Genomic DNA, 12,900 nt, shown 5'->3' with positions numbered 1-12,900 from the left:
AGTTGGATGAAAGAAACACGGAAAGAAAGAATATTGTTTTTCCCAAATCAATATTTTATGAACATGAACTCCTGTTGGTGAAATAAATTATGATTTTTTAAATTGAAATACTACTACATATAACATATAAATTAATATATTTACATATACCGTGCCTTTATTTGACTGTTATTGTGCTTTGTTTTGCAAAGAACCAGGAGAATTTATTACAATATTCATGTTTACTTTTTTTCATTTCTTTGTGTCTTTGTGTTTCAGCTCATCATCAGATGACAAGTGTAAAGATTTAAAAAGCAAAAAGTGAGAAGGCACATGGAAACATACTATTGATTCTGCTCGATTAGTCAATCAATGATGTTGAATTTTTACTGAATTCATACATGTTCAATTTACAGTATATGCATACGTTATCATAATCTTCGACTTTCTCTGTGAACTCATCATACAGGAATAATAAGTTGTCATGGACACGTTAAATGAAAACACATGAAAACAAATGATGTGATGATCAGATTTTTATTATGTGTAAAAATAGAAAAAACATAAAAACACTGAGAGAAGCTGGTAAATATTGTTAGTGAAGCATGTGCAATCAAAGAGAGAGAGAGAGCAGGAGCAGAGTAAAACCAGTATCAGAGTCCCAGTGAGTCAGCTCAGGACTGGGGACACTGGTCTCTCCTCAGAGTCTCTGAGAGCGGAGACTGGGAGCCCTGGGTGGCCTCACAGGTCACAGAGCCCAGCTTCCTCCACTGGTCTGCAGGGAGCCTCAGGGTGCTGCTCCAGCTGTAGAGGCCGTCCTTCCCCAGCACCCCGGGGCTCCTGCTCTCCTCCCAGCTGCTGCTGCTGCTGCCGTCCACCTTCCAGACCAGACTCCAGTCTGAGGGGAAGCCCTTGTTGGCCAGGCACATGAGCGTGGCCTTCCCCTGCTGCTGCAGCTCCTCACTGGAGGGGGGCAGCACCGTCAGGGTGGGGCGGGTATCACCTATAGGAGACACAGAGCACAACGTGTCAATCCAACAGCAGCCACTTGGACACCTTTACTGTGTGAGAGCTGCTTTTGTCCTTGAAGGAGTTTCTGTCAGATGTTTTTCTGCTCCACCAGTCACTCACTCACTCACACATTGTTTCACTTCCCTTTAAAAACCTCTCATGCACATCAGCACAGAAAGAGTCCTCATATGAGTGAAATATATCAACGTAGACTGGAAACTGAAGAAGCTGATTTTACATTTAAACTGCTGCATTTTACTGCACTTCATAATACAAAAATGAATACGGTTTTAAAAATTTAAGAAATTTAAAATGTAATTTTCTACAAAGTCATGGTCCATTCATAATCCAACACATTTACTATCAAGATCACCACAGTTAATCAGATCTACTGTTAAAGGACATTATGAGTCACAAATAAGTGACGACCACATTTAAACATCAGACAATTCAAAAGAAACCAACAGCCTCAGAAAACTTCAGTCTCACTGTTCACAGTCATTTCAACTCAACTTCTAAACTGTTTCAAATGTAAAGACTAAATGTAACAAAAATGTTTTTACAGCAGGATTGTTGTTCTTGAATGTTTCCTGCTCTTCAAATTGTTCACATTTCACTAATGAAGTGGAACATGTGAAAAGAAAAGTCGAGTGAAGCTGCTCTGAGTTCAGCTTCATGTGTTAAACAGGAGAAATGAAGAATCAAACAGATTTTACAGTGATCTGGATCAGCCCAGTGGAAATTTATATCTGCTACAAATGTTCACTGACAGAAATTAGAAGCTGAACTGATGAGACAATATTGAAGATTTGATGAGAAACTTACTTCCAACATCCAGTCTGGTTCCTCCACCAAAAGTCCACCACAGTGATACAAAGTGACTGAGTGGTCGTACAAAAACCTCTCAGTGTAGAGAGACACGGCTCTGACTCTGTCTGACTCAACTACAACTACAAGTCCTCAAGTTTCTGTCGTCCAAACATCTGATGACATGATTTCTATTATGGACCAAAACACTGATAATGTGCTGATTTATAATTTACACTTTAAAGACAAAACTCTAGTTTCTGATGTCAACAGAAAATTCAGGGGAAAAAAAGTGTAAATGAAGACGTGAAATAACATATTTAGATTCTAGATAAAAAAAACAAAGAGTGATTGGATAAAATACATGAAAAATTGAACTTACTTCCAACATCCAGTCTGGTTCCTCCACCGAACGTGTACCACAGTGATACAAAGTGACTGAGCCGTCGTACAAAAACCTCTCACTGTACAGAGACACGGCTCTCTGACTCTGACAACAACAAACTCTAATAAATCACTTCCTATTTTTTTCAAAATGTTGAAAATTAACAATTGATAATATTTCTCTGAATTATAATTGTTTTTAAATATTTTAATTTTTCAATATATTTCCAACTAAAGGTGGTCTTTCTAGCATTACATACAAACAGACAAAATTTGGTTTTATAATAAATGTATTGGTAGATCTGAATGAAAATTCACAAAAACACATTCAGTGTCAGCTTTTCAATCAATACCCTAATCAATTCATTGATCTATTGATCATCAGCATCATCAGATGATCCCAGTCCCTGTTGGAGTCAGTCAGAGCATTTCCATAGAAAGCCACTTTGCATCAGCAGCACCATGCTCCAGTGCTCTGGGAGAGTTTATAGTCCTGAGAGTTGAAGACTGGATGACTGACAGCTGTCCTTCATGACAACACAAGACACAGAAATCCTCCTCATCAAAAACATGACTTTGGTCTCCGTCCTCATCTGGACTCTCCTCTGCTGCTGCTTCACAGGTAAAGTCCAGAGAATCCAACTCCTCTATCAACATCTGTCCCTCTGAAATGAAGCCCACAAAACAATGACTCTGTTTTATCTTTCTGTCTCTGTGTCCTCAGAGTCCAGAGGTCAGGTCACAGTGACTCAGTCTGGAGCAGTGAGATCTGCTGTAGGAGGCTCAGTCACCATCAACTGTAGAACCAGTCAGAATGTTTATGTTGACAGCCCTTACCACCGTTTAGCCTGGTACCAACAGAGAGATGGAGAAAAACCTAAACTCCTCATTTCCTCTGCTTCCTATCGGAAATCAGGGTTTCCAGATCGTTTTACAGGCAGTGGATCAAACTCCGACTTCACTCTGAGCATCAGTGGAGTCCAGGCTGAAGATGCAGCAGTTTACTACTGTCAGAGTTTTCACTATATCAACAGTCAGTATGTGTTCACACAGTGAAAAAACGTCGTACAAAAACCTCCCTCAGTCAAAGGGAACAGAAACTGAACTGACTGCTGCAGCTGGAAGATACTGATACAGTTCACTGAGATCACACCATTTTCTTCTTTAATAAACTGTGTGCAAACATAAAATACAGCCACAACAGAAGAATAATCAAACTAAATGAAACTCAATCTCTGATGAACAGGTTTTTCTTTAACAATCACAGTCTGACGTCGTTCTGTTCTCACACCATCATCAAGTCAGAGATGTTGCTCAGTCTGCTCTTTTACAGCTCAACATAATGTTTAGCTCCAGGAAGTTTTTACTTTGTTCACCATGTTTACTTCCACTTCATACATTAGCTTAGTTTTACCTGAGAACTGTTGGTGATGACTGTATCCACCTCTGTTGGTGAGACTCTGATCAGATGATTGAAATGTTGGTGTTTCTACTGATTTCAGCAGCGAAGGAACTGATGGACACGACAGAATAAGACGTTTATATTTCATCAGTAATAAACATTTAGTGTTAGATAATTGGACCAAGAAATGTCTCCATGATATGATACATGTGAACTGTTTATAGACATGGTGGATGAGGTTTAGGTTTTAATGTGTGTGCGTCCTCAGTGAGAGAGAGAGAGTGTGTGTGTGTGTGTGTGTGTGTGTGTGTGTGTGTGTGTGTGTGTGTGTGTGTGTGTCCTCAGTGAACTGTCTCTGCAGTATCTTCCAGCCGCAGCAGTCAGTTCAGTTTCTGTGTCTCTCTATGCTGATGAACTTTATGTTTCTAAAAGCAGAATTAATTTGATGAGCATTTAATTATTTCCTGGATATGCTAAAGTTACAAAAATGAAAGAAAATGAACAAAGATGTCAGAAAGAAAGACAAAACATGAGAAACAGAAAGAGATGCAGAGAGCAGAGTAACAGCAGTTTAGTCAGAGCATTTCCATAGAGAGCCACTTTGCATCAGCAGCACCATGCTCCAGTGCTCTGGGAGAGTTTATAGTCCTGAGAGTTGAAGACTGGATGACTGACAGCTGTCCTTCATGACAACACAAGACACAGAAATCCTCCTCATCAAAAACATGACTTTGGTCTCCGTCCTCATCTGGACTCTCCTCTGCTGCTGCTTCACAGGTAAAGTCCAGAGAATCCAACTCCTCTATCAACATCTGTCCCTCTGAAATGAAGCCCACAAAACCATGACTCTGTTTTATCTTTCTGTCTCTGTGTCCTCAGAGTCCAGAGGTCAGGTCACAGTGACTCAGCCTGGAGCAGTGAGCTCTGCTGTAGGAGGCTCAGTCACCATCAACTGTAGAACCAGTCAAAAGGTTTATTTCACTCTGGATTTTTTTGTAGGGTACCATGCATTAGCCTGGTACCAACAGAGAGATGGAGAAAAACCTAAACTCCTCATTTCTGATGCTTCCACTCGAGCATCAGGGATTCCAGATCGTTTTACAGGCAGTGGATCAAACTCTGACTTCACTCTGAGCATCAGTGGAGTCCAGGCTGAAGATGCAGCAGTTTACTACTGTCAGAGTTTTCACAGTGGTGTGTTCACACAGTGAAAAAGCGTCGTACAAAAACCTCCCTCAGTCAAAGTGAACAGAAACTGAACTGACTGCTGCAGCTGGAAGATACTGATACAGTTCACTGAGATCACACCATTTTCTTTTTTAATAAACTGTGAGCAAACATAAAATACAGCCACAACAGAAGAATAATCAAACTAAATGAAACTCAATCTCTGATGAACAGGTTTTTCTTAAACAATCACAGTCTGACGTTGTTCTGTTCTCACACCATCATCAAGTCAGAGATGTTGCTCAGTCTGCTCTTTTACAGCTCAACACAATGTTTAGCTCCAGGAAGTTTTTACTTTGTTCACCATGTTTACTTCCACTTCATACATTAGCTTAGTTTTACCTGAGAACTGTTGGTGATGACTGTTTCCACCTCTGTTGGTGAGACTCTGATCAGATGATTGAAATGTTGGTGTTTCTACTGATTTCAGCAGTGAAGAGACTGATGGACACGACAGAATAAGACGTTTATATTTCATCAGTAATAAACATTTAGTGTTAGATAATTGGACCAAGAAATGTCTGCATGAAATGATACTTGTGAACTGTTTATAGACATGGTGGATGAGGTTTATGTTTTAATGTGTGTGCGTCCTCAGTGAGAGTGTGTGTGTGTGTGTGTGTGTGTGTGTGTTTGTGCGTGTGGCCTCAGTGAACTGTATCAGTCTCTGCAGTTTCTGTCTCCCTCTATGCTGATGATACAACTTTATGTTTCTAAAAGCAGAATTAATTTGATGAGCATTTAATTATTTCCTGGATATGCTAAATTTACAAAAATGAAAGAAAATGAACAAAGATGTCAGAAAGAAAGACAGAACATGAGAAACAGAAAGAGGTACAGAGAGCAGAGTAACAGCAGTTTAGTCAGAGCATTTCCATAGAGAGCCACTTTGCATCAGCAGCACCATGCTCCAGTGCTCTGGGAGAGTTTATAGTCCTGAGAGTTGAAGACTGGATGACTGACAGCTGTCCTTCATGACAACACAAGACACAGAAATCCTCCTCATCAAAAACATGACTTTGGTCTCCGTCCTCATCTGGACTCTCCTCTGCTTCACTCAGGGTGAGGAAAATCTTTTTTCTGTCATGTGAAAATCATTTGGAGTGAAGCTGAGTTTCACCTCAACATCTAATGTTTCTTCTCTCTCCTCAGGATCTGTTGGACAAAATGTTGTCCTGACTCAGCCCGCAGCCAAATCAGTGCAAAATGGACAGACCGTCTCCATTGACTGTAAAGCCAGTTCAAGAGTTTCTCACTATTCTGGTTCAGAATACTACCTAGCCTGGTACCATCAGAAAACTGGAGAAGCTCCCAAGGCTCTGATCTACTTAACATCAAGAAAGTTTTCTGGAATCTCCTCCAGATTCAGTGGAGGTGGAGCGGGAAATGGAGTTGACTTCACTCTGAGCATCAGTGGAGTCCAGGCTGAAGATTCAGGAGTTTACTACTGTCAGAGTCATCACAGTATCAACAGTCAGGGTGTGTTCACACAGTGAAAAAGTGTCGTACAAAAACCTCCCTCAGTGAAACTGAACAGACTGCTGCAGCTGGAAGATACTGCAGAGACTGATACAGTTCACTGAGGACACACACACACACACACACACACACACACTCACTCACACTAATATTGTCTCCATCAGTTTTCCTCTATAACTTCAAACAGTCCATCTGCCGCCTTAACAACCTGAAAGTTTCCTCACATGAAGAATGACAGCTGTGGAGTAATAAACATTCATGATATGAAGTCAAAGACACCCAGATTATATAATACTACCACCAACAGCATTACATGATTGTGTAAACATTAGATAGCAGTTTAGGAGAAGCTCTGAGACACATTGTATGAAGAACGTCTGACAGTGAATAAAAACTGTTGGACTCATGTGACATTGTTGATTCTTCAGAGAAAACACAAAGCAGAAGACAGTCTGTCCACAGGTTCAACAGAGTTCATATATGAAGGACATCATCGTCATGGAAACCTGTTAATCTTCTTCAAATGACCATGTACATGTGCAGCTCCCTCCAGGGTTCAGGATGTGACTGCTTCACTGAGACACTGTCTGATCGTACTGAGAGAGTCTCATTGAATCATGAAGCAACGACAGTGCTTTGGGAAAACTGAACAACACAGGAGACATGTGTCGCTTTAATAGAATAAACAATTATTTTCACCTGTGTGATCAAAGTGACTTTATTGTCATTAGTAAACATTAAACACAATGGGCCGGATTTACTAAGATCCCAGATAGCGGGCGCTATATTGTTTGCTCCCGCTATAATATTGCGAGTTTGGTTAGTGCACGCAAAACAGATGATCTACTAAGAGTAACCCGCTAAATGAAAACACGTGCAAACCGCAATATGTAAATGAGGGTTTTGCGCGTCGTAATCGTTTCCGCCATGGAGAGAGTGGACAGAGAGCTGGACGGACGAAGGGACAGAATGACATTTGATCCGATGCTACAATGACAGCACGTGTGTTCATCTCTCTCGCGCTCTGTTTAGATAAATAAACAAAAATCGCTACAGGGCCCAACTCGTCATATAGTGACGAACAGGCAGCAGCTGCAGCGACAATCACACACCTATATTATTATTACTATAGATTAATAGAGAGCTCAGGTGGGACACACGGATCTAAACACTCTGACCACAGACCAGAGGGATCAAAGACGGGTGAAGGCAACGGTGACGTGTCTCAGTCCGGGACTGAGAGACGGAGCTGAGCAGCCAGGTACTGGAGAAGAGAGGAGAGGAGAGGAGCACACTGCAGGACAGACGTGCCCCGTGCGTAACGGCGCGTAAAAGACTTTTAACACGGCTGAAAAACTGTTACAGAATTACCCAGACGTGAGGAAATGCAGAGATGTAAGATCACGGGGCTCTGACAGGTATCAAACCAATAAACGCATACGTTTTGGCAAAGTTGTATCAGTTAGTACATGGTTTTCAGACGTGGTGAATAAAGACGCAAAAACAGCCACCGCAATCTCTTCCTGGTTTGGTAAATCACATTGCAAGCGCTAAATAAATCTATTTGCATCTACTCCTCCCAGTATTTAGCACGTTCTGGCTGAAACGCCCATATTTACATATTCATCAAGGCAAACACGCTAAATGGATCGCACGTGCTATTCTGCCCGTGTGAGGGACGCAATCCTCGGTGCGTCCGGTTAGTAGATCAGGTTCCACATGTGTTTGCGCGTGCAATCACGTTTGCACACGTTTTAATACACGCAAACCTTTAGTAAATCCGGCCCAATGTCAGTAGAAGCTCCCAGCATTATTGACATATACAGTGTTGAAACTGTAAAGAAAGACGGAAGGCTGCTGAGTGTGTGCAGGCTTACTGGGTCTCTCTCTATGCTGATGATACATGACTTTATATTTCTAAAAGCAGAATTAATTTGATGAGCATTTAATTATCTCCTGGATATGCTGAAATTACAAACATGAAATGAAATGAACAAAGATGTCAGAAAGAAAGACAGAACATGAGAAACAGAAAGAGATACAGAGAGCAGAGTAACAGCAGTTTAGTCAGAGTATTTCCATAGAGAGCCACTTTGCATCAGCAGCACCATGCTCCAGTGCTCTGGGAGAGTTTATAGTCCTGAGAGTTGAAGACTGGATGACTGACAGCTGTCCTTCATGACAACACAAGACACAGAAATCCTCCTCATCAAAAACATGACTTTGGTCTCCGTCCTCATCTGGACTCTCCTCTGCTGCTGCTTCACAGGTAAAATCCAGAGAATCCAACTCCTCTATCAACATTTGTCCCTCTGAAATGAAGCCCACAAAACCATGACTCTGTTTTATCTTTCTGTCTCTGTGTCCTCAGAGTCCAGAGGTCAGGTCACAGTGACTCAGCCTGGAGCAGTGAGCTCTGCTGTAGGAGGCTCAGTCACCATCAGATGTAGCGTCAGTCGTCAGGTTGAGAGCTGCAGCAGTGCTTATTGTTTAGCCTGGTACCAACAAAAAGATGGAGAAACTCCCAAACTACTAATCCGCTACACTAATGAACGAATGTCAGGAATTCCAGGTCGTTTTACAGGGAGTGGGTCTGGAACTGACTTCACTCTGAGCATCAGTGGAGTCCAGGCTGAAGATTCAGGAATTTACTACTGCCAGAGCCGCCACTATTTCAACAGTCTGTATTGGTTGACACAGTGAAAAAGCATCGTACAAAAACCTCCCTCAGTCAAAGTGAACAGAAACTGAACTGACTGCTGCAGCTGGAAGATACTGCAGAGACTGATACAGTTCACTGAGGACACACACACACACACGCTTGCATTTGATTCTAAAGCTTTAAATAAAATATCCCCAAACTGTGTTGATACCTATGCACCCTGAAGCCCAAAATTGGTATTTCACAATGTTTTTTTGGCAGAAATACCAACACAATCATAATCATAATCTGAATCACAAAAAACCCCATATGACATACAAAAAACTGTCAGGGAATAAAACATAACTTTGGCCACAATCAGTAGATCAACATTTTCAGGAGGAACCTTTGTAATGTCTGACACTTTCAGTTTTTCCACCAAAGACAGAATCTTTCTTATTTTCACTCAGGGACTGATCAGGTTAAGATCAAATAGTTTTTACTTGCAGAAAAAAAAGGAAATTTAGACTAGAGAGGATCGAGGATGGAGCCCTGTGGGACTCCAGGGATAGTTTTCATAGTAGCGGACAAATATTTTGTGAGAAATGAGAACAAAGTGTGAAAAAAAAATCATCGACTGATTAACACTGTGAGACAAGAAGAACGTGCTGTTTATTCATTACTATACATGAGCTGACAGTATCAGTGGCTTCACTTCATTATATACTCTATATTTACTTGACAAAATATCCAGAGGTTTTATCTCCATGAGGTTGATTGAATGAGTCAGTTTTTTCTGCAGTGAGGACAGAGCATGTGTTGAGGACAGCTCCAGTTGAGTGACTCTGTGTGTTTGCATATGTGTCCTTCCTCTATGCTCCCAGCCGTTAAGAGGCCAGTGTTGATCAGTGTGTGTCCAGGCCTTTCACAGCCACTGACACCACAGCAGCTCAATGATGATGTCCGTGACTCTACTGCTGGCCACCCTCCTCATCAAAAACATGACTTTGGTCTCCGTCCTCATCTGGACTCTCCTCTGCTGCTGCTTCACAGGTAAAGTCCAGAGAATCCAACTCCTCTATCAACATCTGTCCCTCTGAAATGAAGCCCACAAAACCATGACTCTGTTTTATCTTTCTGTCTCTGTGTCCTCAGAGTCCAGAGGTCAGATCACGCTGATTCAGTCTGGAGCAGTGAGATCTGCTGTAGGAGGCTCAGTCACCATCAACTGTAGAACCAGTCAGGATGTTTATAGCTCAAACCATTTAGACTGGTACCAACAGAGAGTTGGAGAAAAACCTAAACTTCTCATTTACGGTGGTTCGACTCGAGCATCAGGGATTCCAGGTCGTTTTACAGGCAGTGGATCAAACTCTGACTTCACTCTGAGCATCAGTGGAGTCCAGGCTGAAGATGCAGCAGTTTACTACTGTCAGAGTTATCACAGGATAAATGGTCAGCATGTGTTCACACAGTGAAAAAGCGTGGTACAAAAACCTCCCTCGGCTGCAGAGGAACTGATTTGACTCAAATGCTGCAGCTGAAACTAAAACAACACAAGCTGAACTAAAACATAGTCAATAATAATCCACTTTGAACTTGGACTTATTTGTCAATTAATTAATTGTAAATTGTTATTAGCATACAATTTCATATCATATACTGTATACATTCATATCTTCGCAGATAAAATGACCTATTATTGGACTCTGATTTGTTTTGTATTGCACAGAATAAGGAGGAATTAATTCAGTTTTTTTCATTTCTTCACTGTGTGTCTTAATGGTTCAGCTCATCAGCAGAAATATGTAAATATAAATGATTGAGAAAACACTCTAGTAACAACTGAAGAGGCACATCAAGGCATCATATTGATAATGAACAATCATTCAACCATGAATCAATCAATGATGATAAGTTCTTACATTACAGGACAAACTTACTTTCTCCCTGAACTCATCAGACAGGAAGAAGTCGTCATGGAAACATTAAATGAAAATACATGAAAACAAGTGATGTGATGATCAGATTTTTATTATGTGTAAAAACAGAAACAACATTGAAACACTGAGAGAAGCTGGTAAATATTGTTAATGAAACATGTGAAATCAGAGAGAGAGAGCAGGAGCAGAGTAAAACCAGTATCAGAGTCCCAGTGAGTCAGCTCAGGACTGGGGACACTGGTCTCTCCTCAGAGTCTCTGAGAGCGGAGACTGGGAGCCCTGGGTGGCCTCACAGGTCACAGAGCCCAGCTTCCTCCACTGGTCTGCAGGGAGCCTCAGGGTGCTGCTCCAGCTGTAGAGGCCGTCCTTCCCCAGCACCCCGGGGCTCCTGCTCTCCTCCCAGCTGCTGCTGCTGCTGCCGTCCACCTTCCAGACCAGACTCCAGTCTGAGGGGAAGCCCTTGTTGGCCAGGCACATGAGCGTGGCCTTCCCCTGCTGCTGCAGCTCCTCACTGGAGGGGGGCAGCACCGTCAGGGTGGGGCCGGGTATCACCTATAGGAGGACACAGAGCACAACGTGTCAATCCAACAGCAGCCACTTGGACACCTTTACTGTGTGAGAGCTGCTTTTGTCCTTGAAGGAGTTTCTGTCAGATGTTTTTCTGCTCCACCAGTCACTCACTCACTCACACATTGTTTCACTTCCCTTTAAAAACCTCTCATGCACATCAGCACAGAAAGAGTCCTCATATGAGTCAAATATATCAACGTACACTGAACTGAAGAAGCTGATTTTACATTTCAACTGCTGCATTTACTGCACTTTATATTACAAAAATTTAAACATCAGACATCTATGAATCCAGAAGAAACCAACAGCCTCAGAAAACTTCAGTCTCACTGTTCACAATCATTTCAACTCAACTTCCAAACTGTTTCAAATGTAAAGACTAAATGTAACCAAACACATTTTTTACAGCAGGAATTTTTGTTCTTGAATGTTTCCTGCTCTTCACATTGTTCACATTTCACTAATGAAGTGGAACATGTGAAAAGAAAAGTGGAGTGAAGCTGCTCTGAGTTCAGCTTCATGTGTTAAACAGGAGAAATGAAGAATCAAACAGATTTTACAGTGATCTGGATCAGCCCAGTGGAAATTTATATCTGCTCCAAATGTTCACTGACAGAAATTAGAAGCTGAACTGATGAGACAATATTGAAGATTTGATGAGAAACTTACTTCCAACATCCAGTCTGGTTCCTCCACCAAAAGTCCACCACAGTGATACAAAGTGACTGAGTGGTCGTACAAAAAACCTCTCAGTGTAGAGAGACACGGCTCTGACTCTGTCTGACTCAACTACAACTACAAGTCCTCAAGTTTCTGTCGTCCAAACATCTGATGACATGATTTCTATTATGGACCAAAACACTGATAATGTGCTGATTTATAATTTACACTTTAAAGACAAAACTCTAGTTTCTGATGTCAACAGAAAATTCAGGGGAAAAAAAGTGTAAATGAAGACGTGAAATAACATATTTAGATTCTAGATAAAAAAAAACAAAGAGTGATTGGATAAAATACATGAAAAATTGAACTTACTTCCAACATCCAGTCTGGTTCCTCCACCGAACGTGTACCACAGTGATACAAAGTGACTGAGCCGTCGTACAAAAACCTCTCACTGTACAGAGACACGGCTCTCTGACTCTGACAACAACAAACTCTAATAAATCACTTCCTGTTTTTTTCAAAATGTTGAAAATTAACAATTGATAATATTTCTCTGAATTATAATTGTTTTTAAATATTTTAATTTTTCAATATATTTCCAACTAAAGGTGGTCTTTCTAGCATTAGATACAAACAGACAAAATTTGGTTTTATAATAAATGTATTGGTAGATCTGAATGAAAATTCACAAAAGCACATTCAGTGTCAGCTTTTCAATCAATATCCTAATCAATTCATTGATCTATTGATCATCAGCATCATCAGACTGATCCCAGTCCCTGTTGGAGTCA

The 12,900-nt window shown here is 41.2% G+C and overlaps 2 pseudogenes across 1 annotated transcript in view; both read right to left on the bottom strand.

The window, feature by feature from the left end:
* Positions 1-574: 574 nt before the first annotated feature.
* The window catches only part of LOC146978156 (Ig kappa-b4 chain C region pseudogene), a 92,912-nt pseudogene continuing 80,586 nt past the window's right edge, over positions 575-12,900 (bottom strand). The window contains exon 2 of the transcript XR_015037050.1: positions 575-982. The product of XR_015037050.1 is annotated as an Ig kappa-b4 chain C region pseudogene (transcript). The remainder of the gene's footprint in view (positions 983-12,900) is intronic.
* LOC146978163 (Ig kappa-b4 chain C region pseudogene) lies at positions 11,016-11,394 on the bottom strand (annotated as a pseudogene).

Source organism: Trachurus japonicus, chromosome 11 (assembly GCF_045865225.1).
Source record: "Trachurus japonicus isolate A0001 chromosome 11, Traja_1.0".
Classification (NCBI taxonomy): Eukaryota; Metazoa; Chordata; class Actinopteri; order Carangiformes; family Carangidae; genus Trachurus; species Trachurus japonicus.
Note: the sequence above shows the minus strand (reverse complement) of the source record. Positions and strands in the feature narration are given on the sequence as shown.